Source organism: Macaca nemestrina, chromosome 7, assembly GCF_043159975.1.
Source record: "Macaca nemestrina isolate mMacNem1 chromosome 7, mMacNem.hap1, whole genome shotgun sequence".
Lineage (NCBI taxonomy): Eukaryota > Metazoa > Chordata > Mammalia > Primates > Cercopithecidae > Macaca > Macaca nemestrina.
In genome coordinates this window covers 22,534,564-22,554,346 of record NC_092131.1, presented here as the reverse complement: position 1 = coordinate 22,554,346, position 19,783 = coordinate 22,534,564, and the positions used below count along the sequence as shown (strand labels likewise).

Below are 19,783 nucleotides of genomic sequence, written 5' to 3'. Positions count from 1 at the left end.
CTATAAAAATTAGTTCTCTGTTTTACACTTTATCACTCCATACTGCCATGGTTTCCATTATCTTCTCCAAATGGATGAATACACAATTTGTATGTCCAATGTTTTCAAGTATAAAAGCTGGTGAGATATTTACATACAGATGTTCCTCTCAATGTCAGAATCATAACAGCTTTGGACGGCAGGAACTTTGAGATCAAGAAGGCAATGGATAATGCCTTCAAAAGTCTGAAGACGATGACTTTCAGGCTGAAATTCCCAATCTAACCAAACGATTAAACAAGTGCACTAATTAAAGCTCATGCCATATTCAGGCAAGGAAAATGTAAAAATGTTAAATTTTCAATGCATCTTCTCTTAGGAAACATTAAGAGTAAGGGTTCCAGAAAAATGAGCATGAAAGCAAGAACAAATGGAGATTTGGAGACCACAAAACAGGGATATTTGAGATATCAGTAAATGCAGTACCAGCAGGAAAGCCATGCAGGAGCCCAAAGAGCTTCAGGACAAGTTGGAGAGAAGACAGGCTCCAGAGAAAGGACATGTTATTGATAGAGTATCTGAAATATTCGATTACTGAAAAATATTAGATAGAATTCATAAAATTAGTGGAGCATACAAAAAACAAAAGCAGGTATATAGGAAATTAATCAAATGAAAACTAAAATAAGGTAATTATTAATTCCTGGAAATCTACCATTTGGTGGAAACTTTAGTAAGCCATGGCCAGATTCTTCTGAGCTTTGAAGCTCCTCCCTGTGGCCAGCCAGTGACCATATAGTCTTGGGTACCATTCCACCGTGGAGACAGTGGGATCTGTGTTCACTTATTCTTAGCCTAATCACGAAGGTATCTTTGCCCTGATTGTTTCTTAGTTCATTAAGCCAAGCCCAAGTGGAAATTCTTGCAAATTTTCAAATTCCAACCATACTTTGTAGTTTTCCTAAAATGATCAACAGAAAAGAAAATAACAATCATAGATCATAGTCTCTCTCTTTTTTTTTTGGTAGAGTCTTGCTCTGTCACCCAGGCTGGAGTACAGAGGCACAATCTCAGCTCACTGCAGCCTCCACCTCCTGGGTTCAGGTGATCCTCCTGCTTCAGCCTCGCAAGTAGCTGGGACTACAATGTGCACCACTACGGCTACTTTTATTGTATTTTTCAACATGGTTTCACCATGTTGACCAGGCTGGTCTCGAACTCCTGAACTCGTGACTTCAGGTGGTCTGGTCACTTTGGCCTCCCAAAATGATAGGATTACAGGTGTGAGCCACCGTGCCCAGCCTCTCGGTATAGTCTATTACTTGAACCATCAGTAGAAAAATTTACACAGCCATGATAATGCAAATAATGTATACTGTCTTAACCAAAGGTTTTGATATAACTTTATTGGAAGAATGGTGTGGGGAATTTGGTTGGGAGTGAAATACTGAGTATGAGAAAGCCAGTTCTACATGTACACTAATAAGAAATCAGTGGGTGATGTCCAAAATAGATTAAACCAAAGAAAAGCAGCATATTATTTAGAAATACAGAGGTTAATATAACAAGAGACATCCAAAGTCTTTGAAAGTTATCTCCAGGGAGCAAGACCAGAGAATATTAATTTTTAAAGTATGTATTGTAATGTCCTTCTTTTTGAAATATAAGCTTCTCAAGTTCCTCATCTTTGCCTTATACTTTTATTTTATACCATATAACATACTTCTGTGCCTATAACAGAAGTTCAGATATTTGTTTTAGGAATACTAATGAAAAAAGGAGGAATTACAATTAGCTTAGCGGCATGCAAAATGCCTTTGCTTGAGCTTAAAGGTCTAGAGCAAAACACATAGAAAATGATTGACACAAAATTAAAGCAAGAATTCTTTCCTGGCAGTTTGAAGACACATTATTTTTAAACTGCATTTGAAATCCTTAATATCCTACTTTGGGATGTGTCCAATTTTACTCTTTCTCTCAATGTTGACCATTATACCCATGTTTAACAAACTTTGGAAAACATTTTATACTTACTCTGCCCCTTTCCCATAAGAACTTGAGTAACATACAATGAAATGGCATGCTTTATCTGGGTTAATAAAATACAAATAGAAAGTCAGGTCCAAAGAAAAATGAAGGAAATATATATGTTGATGAAGATCTTTATCAGTATGTGATTAAATATTTATTTCATTTAATTATTTATACCATCCTATGTGAATAATTGGATAAAAAAGAATTAGAGCAAAGAAAAATAAGGATAAGAAAAAGCAGATAAGAAGGGGCAAAAATATTGTTCAAAATTCAAGAGCAATTTCTTGGATACTTTGCTTGAAATGGAGGCAAAGTTTGGCTCTGAGTTTCAAGCAGCTGATACAGAAAGGAGTAGTCATGGTGAAGCATCTGAATGCAAAATGCTACTCTGAGCTGCCTGGCAGCCAGAGCAAAAACAGAAACACAAGTTACTCTCAGAATCATTTCATGAAAATTATAGAGAATGCCACCATAGGGATCTGTTACATAGCTTTTTATTTGCTTATGTGAATGCAAGATACTCAATTACGTTTAAATTTATGATAAATAATAAATAGCATCTCAAAATAAAAGTATGGCCCAAATATTGCTAGGCATATACTTGTACAAAAAATTGTTTTTTATCTAATATTCAAATTTAACTGAGATTTTTGAATTTATTATCTTGCTAAATCTGGCTACCCTAATCTAGGGTGTTGATGGAACTTCAGTAACAAACTTTTCAGATAATTTTCAAGATATTCATACTTAATATTTTATATCCCATAATAACTACTATAATATAAATTTCCAGTGTAATGATACGTTGAGTTTTCTTAGTGACCTAATTTCTTGAAAAAGGCTGTCCAAACTGTGTTCGAATTTTTTGTCATGTCCCTATGTTTGATGTTATTCTATCACTTATCTGAGAAACTTACATTTTATTCAAGAAGGTAGCATAAATGCCTCATTTTTTGTTTTCCTGTACTGAGAAATGCTGGAATAAAGAAGGGAAGGAATCATTATTTAAATCAATGATTTGGCAATTCAATTATACATTCTTATGCAGAAAACCACAGTAGAATTACAAAGAGAGGATATTTAATGAGCCGACTATCATTTTTTCAGTGGAGAAAACGAAAATTGTTCTTACTACCTGAGCTTGGAAAAAGTGATGCCAGTCTGCTAGCAGGAAAAACTTAGCATTTATACTCACTGTATGTGAAGGGGAGGTGGACCAGTTATACCCAGGTGAAGAATATGTTACTAGAATTAAGAATAGGGCATTTTGTTCCAGTCAAATCAAGAATCCAGTCAAATCAAGAAGTAACAGTTGGGTGCATTGACTCATGCTTGTAATCCCATCGCTTTGGGAGGCAAAAGTAGAATTGCTTGAGGCCAAAAGTTTGAGACCAGCCTGGGCAACATAGTGAGACCCCATTGTACAAAAATAAAAATAAAGAAGAATGCTAGTATTTTAGAATCATTACTTTTGCACATTGGATGGGAATATATATATATATCTCCAAAGAATCTGTGTTTCTCACTTTTATGCATAAATTCTTTAAAATGGAAGATAATTAGTCCATCATACTCAATTTCTTTAAGTTGCTCATTTTCTCCCTCACTTGAGATAGAATTTATTTAATTCTGTGAAATGAGAGGAGTATAGAATACTTAAATTCAAAGCCAAAGAAATTTGAAAGGGGTAATTGTTGACGGATGCCCGCTACTCAAATTTTAAATTACACTATACTACAGTGGATTCTTTTTTTAGAATTAACAAGAATAAAAACAATGTATCATTTTATTCCTAAGTTGTTAGGGGCCCAATTCTGACAAATTTTCAAGTGCCCCATAATGAGCCTTATGGATGAAATTCAAATCATGAGCCTCCTTCCACTGATACATTTGTGGATGGGAAATAATGTGAGAGATAATGAAGTTGTAAAAATTCATTTCCTAATGCATAGTGTATTGTGTGATATTATGTTGACTTTTTTAAACCAAGTTAAAGTTAGAAATAAAACTGCTCTTACATATTGATTTCTAATAGACCAGATGGGTTCTTTAGTAGAAATGTATTCCTAATGTTTATCTGATTCGTTAATATAAATAAAGAAATATGAGAAGGGTAAGAGAACACAGAAAATGTAAATAATATTTTAGAGATTAAGTTATATTTACCTCTGTCTGTAAGTCGCTCCACAGTAATTCAAATGTATCATAACCTATGTGTATTTCCAATTCTAGAAAAATGGTCTTATATTGACATTTTACTTCAATAGACTCTCCAAAGGCACTAAATTTGTTGGAGTATAAAGCTGTTGATGTAATAAATGTGTGATAGACAGCAACAAAGAGACATGGAATATTAAATCCTGCCTCCTTTATTCAAGTCAACAAACACATATTAAGTGTGTACTCTGCCAAGTATTGCTTTGGCTTTTGAGGCCTAGAGAGATTTAAAAATACAAGCTGGAGGAAGTACATCTATAAATCAATAGATTATTCTTCCATAAGATAAAAACAGCAATAAAAGTATCAACTTGAACATATAGTTGATATACATAAAATTAATAACATACTGATATATAGAGAATAGTTATATATACAGCACATATAGAGTGTATATGTATACATATTTAATTCCATACTGATACGTTATAAAACTAAAAAGATGAGATAGCAAACCTACAGTTTTACTATTTTTTAATACTCAATTTGGTCATCTTATGTAGCCCTGATGAGTATCTTCCCCACTTTGGAGACCAGTGACATAAAGGACAGCGTTAACAAGGAGAAGTGTGGCTCGTAAAGGGAGGCTTCCTTCAAAGGTTACCTATGATCTAACATGTAAATAGTAAAATTTTTTTTTAATGAACAAGAGGAAGAACACTCAATGCACATGGATGAGTTTGTAAATACATAGATATATGTAGTGTCATGATTTATTTAAAAAGCATGAATAGTTGTAAGTATTTTTTTAAATGTCAAGTTCAAGTAAAGGAGAGAGTAGAATAATCCAACATGTGGCCTGAGAGATCATACATGTCAGACCATGAAAGGGCACAGTGGGCATACAAAAGACAAGCGTATTATTCTAAAGACTATGAGTTGCCAGTAGAGGGTTGTCAATAGGCCAGAAAGATCGCTTAGAAGAATGTGGAATGGGAGTCCTCAAAGAGGGGCATGTATGTTAGGGTATGGAAAGAAGACTTGAGAACTTCAATTTGTATTTATTCATATTTGTTCCTTTAAAGATATGTATTTTGCAAATGTTTTATAGTAACTACTTAATGTTAGAGTACATATTAATTTTAAATGTATAAAGATACATGGATGTACATGCTTTTTTTAAACTGATGGAGTGTTCAAAAAATGTTTTGAAACTACTAATGTTGAGAATGACATGAAGGAGGCAAAAAGGTAGAGAGGAGGAAATGAGGGAAGACACTGGTGCATTAATTCAGATGAAGGATAGAGAAGGCCTCCATGAAGCAGAAATAATGGGGCTACACAGCGGAGCCCTGACTCAGTAATATTCGCGAACATTCTTTCTTTCACTTTCTCATTCTTTTCCATTGCTTTATCTTTAGCAAGCATCCTGTGCTATCTGCTGTTTTAGTTTGTCAGTTTGTTCAAGCAGCTACAACAAAATGCCATAGGCTGGGTGGCTCATAAACAACAACAAATTTATTTCTCACAGTTCTGATGACTGGACAGTTCAAGATCAAGAGAGCAGAAGATTTGAAGTCTGGTAATGATCTGCTTTCTCACAGGTAGCCATCTTCTCACTGTAACTTCACATGGTAGAAAGGGCCAGGGATTTCTCTGGGGTCCCTTTGTTAGGGCCCTAATCCCATTCACGAGGGCTCTGCCTCCTAATACCATCACCTTGCGAGTTAGGATTTCAACATATTAATTCAGAGAGAACAAAATAATGTTATTCACCTACATTTCAAAAGACGAAGCTTCTGAGAGCCATTGGATTGCAGTCCCAGCAGAGAACTGCCATGAGGACAGGGCCTCCTGAGACTTAAGGCCAGTAAAGTCACAATTGCATGATTCTAGCCTGAGAATTGTTCTAAATCTTTATGTTTTACTTCCCTTCTGCTGATCAATTTCATCTTGAAGTCATTTCTTTCTTTTGCATGTTACTATATGCAATTAAGAGAAACCAAGACACAATTTTAACATTTTGCTTAGAAATTTCCTCAGCCAAATATCCAATGTAATCACTCATAAGTTCTAACTTTCCCAAAACACTAGAATACAAATACAATCCAGTCAATCTCTTTGCCACTTTACAACAAGGATGGACTTTCCTCTGTTATCTAATAACATGTCCCTAATTTTCATCTGAGACTGTATCAGAATGACATTTGCCATCCATATTGCTAGCAAAATCTTGGTCAGGAATGCTTAGATATTCTCTAAGAAGATTCAGGTTGTCTCTACAGCTCTCCTCTTCTTTCTGAGCCCTCACCAGAATTGCCTTAACATGTTTTCACCACAATGTAGTCTTTTACTATCATGTACCTCAAAAGTATTACAGCTTCTACTCGTTACACAGTTCCAAATCTGCTTCCACATTTTTAGGTATTTGTTATGGCATCACCCCCACTTCTTGGTATCAAAATCTGTATTAGTCAGAGTTCTCTCAAGAAACAGAACCAAGACGATATACAGAAATATGTAGAATGAGATTTATTATGCGGGATTGGCACATGCAATTATGGAGGCCTAGCAATCCCAGTATCTGCTATTTTCAAGCTGGAGGTCTAGGAAAGCTGGTAGTATAGTGCCAGTTCAAGCCAAAAGGTCAAAAAACCAGGAGAGTCAATGGTGCAAGTGTAGTCTGAGAGAAAAGCCCAAGATAAGGAATGCTGAGAGTGGAAGAAGACAGATGTCCCAGCTCCCAAAGGGAGAGAAAATGTGTTCCTCCTTTGCTTTTTGTTCTATTCATGCCCTCAAAATATTAGATGACGCCCACCCACATTGGGAAGGGTAGATTTTCTTTACTGGTTCTACTGATTTAAATGCTAATCTCTTTATAAAACACCCTTAAATGCACACACACAGAAATAATGTTTTACCTTAGTAAACTGACACAAAATTAACCATCACACCCATACATAGGAGAGCTGATTCTACGTGCTCAGAAAAACCTTGGATGATTTTGTGTTATTTAAGCTTTGATTCTGGGGATTTGGGTTGGAAAATCATACTTCTCTGAATGGTTAGAGACAACCTAGATGATTTTCTACATATTATTTCCCTATATCTCCACAATGGTCACTGTGTTTGAATGTATAGAGGAAAATGTCATAATATAAAGAAAGAGGAGGAAGAAGACTGTATTCTAAAGAAAGAATATCTGTTAATAAAGTCAAAGTCCAAGTTAAAATGTCATTGTCTCCCTCATTTCCTCTTATCGCAGTCATTTGTTCTTCAAGGATGAAGCCCAGAACTACTTTCTGAGCTGGGCTGACTTGCTCTTTTCAGAGCAGACAGGCATCAGAGGGATTCATTATCCTTTCCTGACACATAGAAACAGTCTACACTCTGTCATCCGGAAACTAAATCTCCTCTCAGAGAAGTTTGGTCTCTAGCCTGTCTTCGATATTATAGGCAGAGCTATAATCATTATCTACCTATCATCTATTTATTAATTCTATCTATCTATCATCTATCTATATCATCTATGTATCTATAAAATTGTGTATACATATATATACCTATACATAGACATATATATACTACAAATGCAAAATATGTGTATATAAACATATACAATGTTTCAACATATGTGTGCGTGTTTATGTACTCAACGTGTGTGTGTGTATGTGTGTGTGTGCGTGCCTCTAAGGATTGTACAACAATCATACATCTAGAGTAAAACAGACCTACATCTGAATCCCAATTCTAGCGCCTACGAGCTATACAAAAATCTGACAACTTAATTATTTATTTGAGCCTACCCTCCTCACCTCTAAAATGGCAATAACAGTGCCCACTTTGCCATCTTATCATGTGAATTAAGTGAGATGGTGGCATATAAATTGCTGGCTCACAGAGAAATTCAGTAGAGTAGCCATTGTCGTTTCGTTGCGGGAGATAGAATTACCTTTCATGACTTCAAAGATGTCTTCTGAACTGAAGTTCAGAGGTGAAAGGATAGGCAATAAAAACATAATAGAATTCACATTTACTGAGTTTTAGTTTCTTTGGCAAACACAAAGATAAACAGTGACTGAACCCCATTTGTGTTCTCAGACAATGCAAGCTGTGATATGTTATGAAGCACATGGACAGAATACACACGGTAAACAAAAGAGGGAGAGAGGGTGGAAAAAGGCAGAGAGACAGCAAGAAAGGGAGAGAGGAAGGCCAAATGCAAATGGTATGATTTGAGCTAGACTATAAAACCTCACTTACTCAGAGGTCACATTTGGCGAAATTTTAACAAGGATGTAAAAGATCTCTGGCGGTATGCAAAGCAATGCAACACCTTCATGCACTTGAAGCCAGGGAGAAATGTGTCCTTTGACTTTCTCTCAGGATTTACTTACCCTTGGTTCTGATATAAAATTTAGTGCATTTATTTATTTAGTGTTCTAGTATATGAAAAAATAGAAGTAGAATTTTCATGCAGGATAGGTTGTATTGCTAGTGGTCAATGTTTGGAGAGAAAAGTAAAATGGCAGCTAATGATCTGGTGGAGAAGAAAAAAAGAGAATTCATTAAAATCAAGTGCTAGAATTCCATAATTAAAGGAACTGGAGCAATTTTGTAGAAGAGAAGTTATTCATAACATACCCTTTTCCTCCTCATGCATCAGCATATTATAAACAACTTAATAACTGCTCCTTGAAATGATGGGTTAAGTCATCAAAAACAAGTTAAATTATGTTTACAACCTCTTTTAATGAAATTGCAGCATAAAATGTATTGTTGAATGATACCACTAAAATAATTAACATTTCTTGCAAAGACTTAGTGTTGAACAGTTGCATAATTATAGGTTGCTTAACTTTTCTGAGCCAAATTTCCTTATTTATAACATACACATGATAACATTTAATTAATGCAGTTGTCATTGGTTCTAAATGAGATAATAATTATAAACATTCATTGTGTCTGGTCTGGCATATAAGATGTTAATTCATTAATTTCTACTTTTAATTGGTTGATTTTTTCTTTAACAGGATTAGCCTTAATTATTTGAAAATTTCATATTTCATGAATTTACCACAGTGAAAGTTAAATTAGCAGTTACTTCTTTTTCTTTTTCCTTAAAAATACAAATAGTAGGCTGGGTACGGTGGTTCATGCCTGTAATCCCAGCACTTTGGGGGGCCAAAGTGGGTGGGTCACTTGAGGTCAGGGATTTGAAACCAGCCTGGCCAACATGGCGAAACCCCGTCTCTACTAAAAATATAAAAATTAGCCAGGTGTGGTGGTACATGCCCAGCTGGGATTACACCCAGCTACTCAGGAAGCTGAGGCAGAGGAATCGCTCTAACTCAGGGGGTGGAGGTTGCAGCGAGCCTACATCACATCACTGCACTCCAGTCTGGGTGACAGAGCAAGACTCTGTCTCAAAAAAAAAAAAAAAAAAGACAAATAGTGAAGTACAAAGAGATCAATATATGTTTTAGTCTATTAAATTGTAGGTTGTTACCCTGTCACAAGGGTTCCTTGAAAAGTCACAGTTCCTTTAAGAATGCCACATGGTACCAATATGGAGAAAGCACCATTTATTTTTCATGAGTACAACTATCTGCTGGATTTATCACACAACTGTGGGAATTCAGATTCTTTCTTTGTTGATTCCTCCAGCCTGAGTAGAGGGAGTCTTAGCCCACAGGCACACAAAAAAAGTGTGTATATGACTGCATATATTGGAAAGAATACAGATTTGTCTCATTTTTGTATGCTACACTTTGGGAATGAACATTTATTAGGAAAGGATAGGACTACTAAACAGTAGTTGCATATGATTTCCTGAAGAAGTATATATTTTATTTTAGATTTGGAGACATCAAACATGAGTAAAATTTCATTCACAAATGTTATTTACTCTTTCACTGAAAGCAAGTTTCTCTTTTTTGAAAATGAAAAATCATTTCCACTTTCATTATATCCTTCCAATTCCGCTCCAAAGCAGTGTTGCTGAAGCACATCTTTATTTTACACATTGTCCTATCAACATCTTGTTTCTGCAATATTTTTCACACCAAAGGAACGCGGTGTATTTGATTGAACTTGTCAATCCCTCATTCTGTTCCAGTGAAGATGAGGCAAGAGAGCTTGTTACTAGTAGTTAAAGAGAGTTCAAGCTGCAGAGCTTGTTTCAAATGTGTCTTCTCTGTACTCAAGCAATCAATGATCCTGGTCACTGACCCTGTCTGAGTTCTAGCCTCTCAGACTGAGCAGATGACTGATTCATAGATCCTAGGCAATCCATCTCCTTTCTCTTCCACCCTTTCCTATCACACCAAACACACACACACACACACACACACACACACACACATCATAGACAGTTTTGGAATATGCCTTTTGCTTGCATCTACTCATCAAACCTCATCTGACTGTGTCTCGTTAATATCGTCAAGATAATATCAAGTAACTGTTCAATCTTTCTTCTATGTGGGGGATTGAAAAAATTGGAGATTACAAAAAATGCACTACAAAAGAGAACATTAGGAGAACTAATCACACGGGTTAAAGCCAGGTTTGTGCATGGGGGTCAAAGATGATCTTTGCAGTGAGAATGTGTTATAGTCAGAAGCACAGGGAAATTGACGGCCAAAAATGTTCTATACCTAATGGCCCACCAAAGATCAAAGATGCTAAAGAAAATTCTTCTTTAAGAAATACGGAGGAAGTATACATCGAGGAAAAGAAAAAAATGAGTGAAGATGGGAGAAATGGAGATGAGGTGTTAAGTGGGAATGAAATAAATGTACATAACACTTCTGACATGGCCAGAACTGAGATTCTTTGTGTTGGGTGTGATGGGGTTTGGGCATGCTATCCCAAAATATGGCACCTTAATGTTTGAGAAACTGCAGAAGCAGGAATCTCTCTCTTACATTCCCTTCATCCTTCACATCCAAGCAGATCATAAGACCCTCATTCAAAAGGTTGTCTCCGAGTGGGCGGGCCAAGATGGCCGAATAGGAACAGCTCCAGTCTCCAACTCCCAGTGCGAGCGACACAGAAGACCGGTGATTTCTGCATTTTCAACTGAGGTACTGGGTTCATCTCACTAGGGAGTGCCCGACAATCGGTGCTGGTCAGCTGCTGCAGCCCGACCAGCAAGAGCTGAAGCAGGGTGAGGCATCGCCTCACCTGGGAAGTGCAAGGGGGAAGGGAATCCCTTTTCCTAGCCAGGGGAACTGAGACACACAACACCTGGAAAATCGGGTAACTCCCACCCCAATACTGTGCTTTAAGCAAATGGGCACACCAGGAGATTGTATCCCACACCTGGCCGGGAGGGTCCCACGCCCACGGAGCCTCCCTCATTGCTAGCACAGCAGTCTGTGATCTAACCGCAAGGCAGCAGCGAGGCTGGGGGAGGGGTGCCCGCCATTGCTGAGGCTTAAGTAGGTAAACAAAGCCGCTGGGAAGCTCGAACTGGGTGGAGCTCACAGCAGCTTAAGGAAACCTGCCTGTCTCTGTAGACTCCACCTCTGGGGACAGGGCACAACTAAACAACAACAAAAGCAGCCGAAACCTCTGCAGACACAAACGACTCTGTCTGACAGCTTTGAAGAGAGCAGTGGATCTCCCAACACGGAGGTTGAGATCTGAGAAGGGACAGACTGCCTGTTCAAGTGGGTCCCTGACCCCTGAGTAGCCTAACTGGGAGACATCCCCCCGTAGGGGCAGTCTGACACCCCACACCTCACAGGGTGGAGTACACCCCTGAGAGGAAGCTTCCAAAGCAAGAATCAGACAGGTACACTCGCCGTTCAGCAATATTCTATCTTCTGCAGCCTCTGCTGCTGATACCCAGGCAAACAGGGTCTGGAGTGGACCTCAAGCAATCTCCAACAGACCTACAGCTGAAGGTCCTGACTGTTAGAAGGAAAACTATCAAACAGGAAGGACACCTACACCAAAACCCCATCAGTACATCACCATCATCAAAGACCAGAGGCAGATAAAACCACAAAGATGGGGAAAAAGCAGGGCAGAAAAGCTGGAAATTCAAAAAATAAGAGCGCATCTCCCCCGGCAAAGGAGCGCAGCTCATCGCCAGCAACGGATCAAAGCTGGATGGAGAATGACTTTGACGAGATGAGAGAAGAAGGCTTCAGTCCATCAAATTTCTCAGAGCTAAAGGAGGAATGACATACCCAGCGCAAAGAAACTAAAAATCTTGAAAAAAAGTGGAAGAATTGATAGCTATAGTAATTAATGCAGAGAAGGTCATAAACGAAATGAAAGAGATGAAAACCATGACACGAGAAATACGTGACAAATGCACAAGCTTCAGTAACCGACTCGATCAACTGGAAGAAAGAGTATCAGTGATTGAGGATCAAATGAATGAAATGAAGCAAGAAGAGAAACCAAAAGAAAAAAGAAGAAAAAGAAATGAACAAAGCCTGCAAGAAGTATGGGATTATGTAAAAAGACCAAATCTATGTCTGATTGGGGTGCCTGAAAGTGAGGGGGAAAATGGAACCAAGTTGGAAAACACTCTTCAGGATATCATCCAGGAGAACTTCCCCAACCTAGTAGGGCAGGCCAACATTCAAATCCAGGAAATACAGAGAACGCCACAAAGATACTCCTTGAGAAGAGCAACTCCAAGACACATAATTGCCAGATTCACCAAAGTTGAAATGAAGGAAAAAATCTTAAGGGCAGCCAGAGAGAAAGGTCAGGTTACCCACAAAGGGAAGCCCATCAGACTAACAGCAGATCTCTCGGCAGAAACTCTACAAGCCAGAAGAGAGTGGGGGCCAATATTCAACATTCTTAAAGAAAAGAATTTTAAACCCAGAATTTCATATCCAGCCAAACTAAGTTTCATAAGTGAAGGAAAAATAAAATCCTTTACAGATAAGCAAATGCTTAGAGATTTTGTCACCACTAGGCCTGCCTTACAAGAGACCCTGAAGGAAGTACTAAACATGGAAAGGAACAACCGGTACCAGCCACTGCAAAAACATGCCAAAATGTAAAGACCATGGAGGCTAGGAAGAAACTGCATCAACTAACGAGCAAAATAACCAGTTAATATCATAATGGCAGGATCAAGTTCACACATAACAATATTAACCTTAAATGTAAATGGACTAAATGCTCCAATTAAAAGACACAGACTGGCAAACTGGATAAAGAGTCAAGACCCATCAGTCTACTGTATTCAGGAGACACATCTCACACGCAGAGACATACATAGGCTCAAAATAAAGGGATGGAGGAAGATTTACCAAGCAAATGGAGAACAAAAAAAAGCGGGGGTTGCAATACTAGTCTCTGATAAAACAGACTTTTTTTTTTTTTTTTTTTTTTTTTTTGAGACGGAGTCTCGCTCTGTCACCCAGGCTGGAGTGCGGTGGCTGGATCTCAGCTCACTGCAAGCTCCGCCTCCCGGGTTCACGCCATTCTCCTGCCTCAGCCTCCCAGTAAAACAGACTTTAAACCATCAAAGATCAAAAGAGACAAAGAAGGCCATTACATAATGGTAAAGGGATCAATTCAACAGGAAGAGCTAACTATCCTAAATATATATGCACCCAATACAGGAGCACCCAGATTCATCAAGCAAGTCCTTAGAGACTTACCAAGAGACTTAGACTCCCATACAATAATAATGGGAGACTTCAACACTCCACTGTCAACATTAGACAGATCAACGAGACAGAAAGTTAACAAGGATATCCAGGAATTGAACTCATCTCTGCAGCAAGCAGACCTAATAGACATCTATAGAACTCTCCACCCCAAATCAACAGAATATACATTCTTCTCAGCACCACATCGCACTTATTCCAAAATTGACCACATAATTGGAAGTAAAGCACTCCTCAGCAAATGTACAAGAACAGAAATTATAACAAACTGTCACTCAGACCACAGTGCAATCAAACTAGAACTCAGGACTAAGAAACTCAATCAAAACCGCTCAACTACATGGAAACTGAACAACCTGCTCCTGAATGACTACTGGGTACATAACGAAATGAAGGCAGAAATAAAGATGTTCTTTGAAACCAATGAGAATAAAGATACAACATACCAGAATCTCTGGGACACATTTAAAGCAGTGTGTAGAGGGAAATTTATAGCACTAAATGCCCACAAGAGAAAGCAGGAAAGATCTAAAACTGACACCCTAACATCACAATTAAAAGAACTAGAGAAGCAAGAGCAAACACATTCAAAAGCTAGCAGAAGGCAAGAAATAACTAAGATCAGAGCAGAACTGAAGGAGATAGAGACACAAAAAAACCTCCAAAAAATCAATGAATCCAGGAGCTGGTTTTTTGAAAAGATCAACAAAATTGACAGACCGCTAGCAAGACTAATAAAGAAGAAAAGAGAGAAGAATCAAATAGACGCAATAAAAAATGATAAAGGGGATATCATCACCGACCCCACAGAAATACAAACTACCATCAGAGAATACTATAAACACCTCTACGCAAATAAACTAGAAAATCTAGAAGAAATGGATAATTTCCTGGACACTTACACTCTTCCAAGACTAAACCAGGAAGAAGTTGAATCCCTGAATAGACCAATAGCAGGCTCTGAAATTGAGGCAACAATTAATAGCCTACCAACCAAAAAAAGTCCAGGACCAGATGGATTCACAGCTGAATTCTACCAGAGGTACAAGGAGGAGCTGGTACCATTCCTTCTGAAACTATTCCAATCAATAGAAAAAGAGGGAATCCTCCCTAACTCATTTTATGAGGCCAACATCCTCCTGATACCAAAGCCTGGCAGAGACACACACAAAAAAGAGAATTTTAGACCAATATCCCTGATGAACATCGGTGCAAAAATCCTCAATAAAATACTGGCAAACCGGATTCAGCAGCACATCAAAAAGCTTATCCACCATGATCAAGTGGGCTTCATCCCTGGGATGCAAGGCTGGTTCAACATTCGCAAATCAATAAACATAATCCAGCATATAAACAGAACCAAAGACAAGAACCACATGATTATCTCAATTGATGCAGAAAAGGCTTTTGACAAAATTCAACAGCCCTTCATGCTAAAAACGCTCAATAAATTCGGTATTGATGGAATGTATCTCAAAATAATAACAGCTATTTATGACAAACCCACAGCCAATATCATACTGAATGGGCAAAAACTGGAAAAAATCCCTTTGAAAACTGGCACAAGACAGGGATGCCCTCTCTCACCACTCCTATTCAACATAGTGTTGGAAGTTCTGGCTAGGGCAATCAGGCAAGAGAAAGAAATCAAGGGTATTCAGTTAGGAAAAGAAGAAGTCAAATTGTCCCTGTTTGCAGATGACATGATTGTATATTTAGAAAACCCCATTGTCTCAGCCCAAAATCTCCTTAAGCTGATATGCAACTTCAGCAAAGTCTCAGGATACAAAATTAATGTGCAACAATCACAAGCATTCTTATACACCAGTAACAGACAAACAGAGAGCCAAATCATGAATGAACTTCCATTCACAATCGCTTCAAAGAGAATAAAATATCTAGGAATCCAACTTACAAGGGATATAAAGGACCTCTTCAAGGAGAACTACAAACCACTGCTCAGTGAAATAAAAGAGGACACAAACAAATGGAAGAACATACCATGCTCATGGATAGGAAGAATCAATATCGTGAAAATGGCCATACTGCCCAAGGTAATTTATAGATTCAATGCCATCCCCATCAAGCTACCAATGAGTTTCTTCACAGAATTGGAAAAAACTGCTTTAAAGTTTATATGGAACCAAAAAAGAGCCCACATCTCCAAGACAATCCTAAGTCAAAAGAACAAAGCTGGAGGCATCACGCTACCTGACTTCAAACTATACAAGGCTACAGTAACCAAAACAGCATGGTACTGCTACCAAAACAGAGATATAGACCAATGGAACAGAACAGAGTCCTCAAAAATAATACCACACATCTACAGCCATCTGATCTTTGACAAACCTGAGAGAAACAAGAAATGGAGAAAGGATTCCCTATTTAATAAATGATGCTGGGAAAATTGGCTAGCCATAAGTAGAAAGCTGAAACTGGATCCTTTCCTTACTCCTTATACGAAAATTAATTCAAGATGGATTAGAGACTTAAATGTTAGACCTAATACCATAAAAACTCTAGAAGAAAACCTAGGTAGTACCATTCAGGACATAGGCATGGGCAAAGACTTCATGTCTAAAACACCAAAAGCAACGGCAGCAAAAGCCAAAATTGACAAATGGGATCTCATTAAACTAAAGAGCTTCTGCACAGCAAAAGAAACTACCATCAGAGTGAACAAGCAACCTACAAAATGGGAGAAAATTTCTGCAATCTACTCATCTGACAAAGGGCTAATATCCAGAACCTACAAAGAACTCAAACAAATTTACAAGAAAAAAACAAACAACCCCATCAAAAAGTGGGCAAAGGATATGAACAGACATTTCTCAAAAGAAGACATTCATACAGCCAACAGACACATGAAAAAATGCTCATCATCACTGGCCGTCAGAGAAATGCAAATCAAAACCACAATGAGATAGCATCTCACACCAGTTAGAATGGCGATCATTAAAAAGTCAGGAAACAACAGGTGCTGGAAAGGATGTGGAGAAATAGGAACACTTTTACACTGTTGGTGGGATTGTAAACTAGTTCAACCATTATGGAAAACAGTATGGCGATTCCTCAAGGATCTAGAACTAGATGTACCATATGACCCAGCCATCCCATTACTGGGTATATACCCAAAGGATTATAAATCATGCTGCTATAAGACACATGCACACGTATGTTTATTGCGGCACTATTCACAATAGCAAAGACTTGGAATCAACCCAAATGTCCATCAGTGACAGATTGGATTAAGAAAATGTGGCACATATACACCATGGAATACTATGCAGCCATAAAAAAGGATGAGTTTGTGTCCTTTGTAGGGACATGGATGCAGCTGGAAACCATCATTCTTAGCAAACTATCACAAGAACCGAAAACCAAACACCGCATGTTCTCACTCATAGGTGGGAACTGAACAATAAGATCACTTGGACTCGGGAAGGGGAACATCACACACCGGGGCCTATCATGGGGATGGGGGAGGGGGGAGGGATTGCACTGGGAGTTATACCTGATGTAAATGATGAGTTGATGGGTGCAGCACGCCAACATGGCACAAGTATACATATGTAACAAACCTGCACATTATGCACATGTACCCTAGAACTTAAAGTATAATAATAATAATAAATAAATAAAAGATAAACCTGGAAAAAAAAAACAAAAAAAAAACAAACAAAAGGTTGTCTCCATATACCTGGAAGAGAGGAACACCTTTATCTCTGATGACACGAGGACACAAAGCAGATTTTTAATAAACAAGCCTTGCTATGTTTCTTATAGTATGTTATCATTACGTCAAAATCCCGTTGTTCAATCATATTATCCCCTGACTGTCCACACTTCATCAAACCTAAGGATAAAAATGCACAGGATTTCCTGTTTCTTTGAGTCTTCATTTTTGGAGGCTTCCTTGTCATGTAAAACTTATATTAAACCAATGTCTGTGCTTTTTTCATGATACTCTGTTTGTTGTTGGTTTGTTGTTGTTGTTGTTGTTTGCTATAAGGGCCTTGACCATGAACCTAGAGATGGGTAAGGAAAAGAGGTCTTTCCTCCCCAACAGGTGCCACTTGTATGGAGTTTTGTGAAATCTGTCTGTCAGAAAAGCAGAGTGGCTTCCCTATAGATAAAATGCACAAACAGGAATTATATCCTACAGTTCAATATTAACACATTACATGAACTCTCTCATACTATCCTAGAGAACTCTAAATATTTCTCTAGTGTAGTAATTATTGAAGTATCTTTTTTTAAATTCTTTTGGTTTGTCTTTTTCTCATTCATCTGACACTCACAGTCAGAATATGAGTTCCAGGGGGAAAAAAAATCTTACCTCTCTATCTGTTAATATCCAGTAGAGTACACAGCAGTTTGCTGAAGCGGCTTTTAGTGTAGCAAGCTGGTCATCTGGAAGAGATTTACAAATCCTGAGCCAATAATAAAGCTAAGTGGCCTGGCTAGTGTAAGCCCAAGTCAGGGAAATGAGATAGCAAAGGGGTGCAGGCGCTTGAATGCACCATTTCATAAAATCCAGTTGCATTCATTCAGCAAATATTTTCTGTACATCAAATATTATTTTCACATAGATGAGGAGATAGCATTAGTTGTGTTGTCTCATTGTCAGTAGTTGACACAATCTTCCTCTTTTACTCTGAGTTGCTGAAGCCAGGGACCCAACTTAACTTGGCACTCTGGGGAATCATTTATGATAAATATCACACCTTCTACATTTCATTAGAATTTTTAAGACAGTGGTTTGTGGCAAAAAAAGAAAAAAGAAAAAAGAACAAATACACAAAACTTTGAAATGAATCATTAATATTATTTTCAGCTGATTGTTGGGAACACAGTGAAAGAATAGATTATGGCAGAACTTAAAAATGCTTGGTATTAAGATATTTAAAATACAGTAGGACATGGCCAGGCACAGTGGCTCACTCCTGTAATCCCAGCACTTTGGAAGGCTGAAGCGAGCAGATAAAGAGGTTAAAAGATCGAGACTATCCTGGCCAACGTGGTGAAAGCCGTCTCTACTAAAAATACAAAAACTAGCTGGGCATGGTGGCATGTACCTGTAGTCCCAGCTACTCAGGAGGCTGAGGCAGGATAATCCCTTGAACCCAGGAGGCAGAGGTTGAAGTGAGCCGAGATCAGGCCACTGTACTCCAGCCTGGGCAACAGAGCGAGACTCCATCTCAAAACAAAAACCAACCAAAAAGAAAACAGTAGGACATATGCTTAAAATCACTAAGTTAAGCAAAAGTGAAGTGTAGAATAATATTATATACTTTAGTAGGGACTGATTTTATTCATCTATGTTTCTGAAAAGAACAGGTGGTTGGGAGTGACTGGCATGACACAGTGCTGGTTTGAGTCTAAAACACGCTATTGCCAGACTCTCCTTTGTTTGCACTTCCTTCTCTCACTATAAGCTATTTCTTAGCTCCTCTTCACAGGAAAGCTCCTCAAGAACTGTGTTTTCTTCCTTCCTCTGTAGTCACTGATATTGAAGCCTTGCCCTGCATAGAAGGCCGGGGACTCAGGCCCGCCTACTTCCCACTATCTCCTCAATGCACTCATAAAAGCTTTTGTTGCCATTCCACTGAAGAGGCTTCTACCAAGGTCAGCAGCTACTTACATTTTGCCGGATATCTGCTACATTTAAGGCAGATAACCATTATCTCAAACCAGAATGTCAAAAGATGTACTTAAAGTGGGTTGCTGAGAAAAAGGCCTCCTACTCTCTTTTAGATGCTATAACTTTACAGATGGTAGAAGCATTGATATTATACATTTGGAATCTAAAGCAAGACCTCCGCCTCTACAGGTCAAACAGAGACTGAGGATGAAGTTACGGAAGAAAGTATGTAATGATGTTTTATATTAAAACTCTAAGATACTAGTGTATCAGGCAATTCTTGCCTTGCTATGGAGAAATATCTAAGACTAGGTAATTTATA

General features: G+C 38.1%; 1 long non-coding RNA gene across 4 annotated transcripts in view; it reads right to left on the bottom strand.

Annotated features, from left to right (window-relative positions):
* LOC105467606 (uncharacterized) overlaps nt 1-19,783 on the bottom strand; it is a 316,568-nt gene that overhangs the window by 86,324 nt on the left and 210,461 nt on the right. For all 4 annotated transcript variants that reach the window (XR_011625660.1, XR_011625661.1, XR_011625662.1 and 1 more), the window contains 2 exons: nt 18,157-18,230; nt 2,931-2,989 (listed from right to left, as the gene is read on the bottom strand). This is a non-coding gene — a long non-coding RNA (uncharacterized lncRNA). The remainder of the gene's footprint in view (nt 1-2,930; nt 2,990-18,156; nt 18,231-19,783) is intronic.